Raw genomic sequence first — 260 nt, 5'->3', positions numbered from 1 at the left:
AATGCATCAACAATTTTAATGTATTAGTTTTCTATTGCTGTGTAACAAATCACCACACATTTAGCAGCTTAAAATGATCCCATTTATTACCTCATACTTTCTGTGGGTCAGGAATCACAGCACAGATTAGCTAGGTCCTTTGCTTAGAACCCTGCTAAGCTGAAATCAAGATACAGATCTTCCATACCTTAGAATGGGGTTATGTCACAATAAAGTTACCATAAATTGAAAATATTAACTAGAGAATGAATATGATACAC

Source organism: Crocuta crocuta, unplaced genomic scaffold (genome assembly GCF_008692635.1).
Source record: "Crocuta crocuta isolate KB4526 unplaced genomic scaffold, BGI_CrCroc_1.0 scaffold1270, whole genome shotgun sequence".
Taxonomy (NCBI): domain Eukaryota; kingdom Metazoa; phylum Chordata; class Mammalia; order Carnivora; family Hyaenidae; genus Crocuta; species Crocuta crocuta.
The sequence above is the reverse complement of the archived record's forward strand: the minus strand, read 5'-3'. Positions refer to the sequence as shown.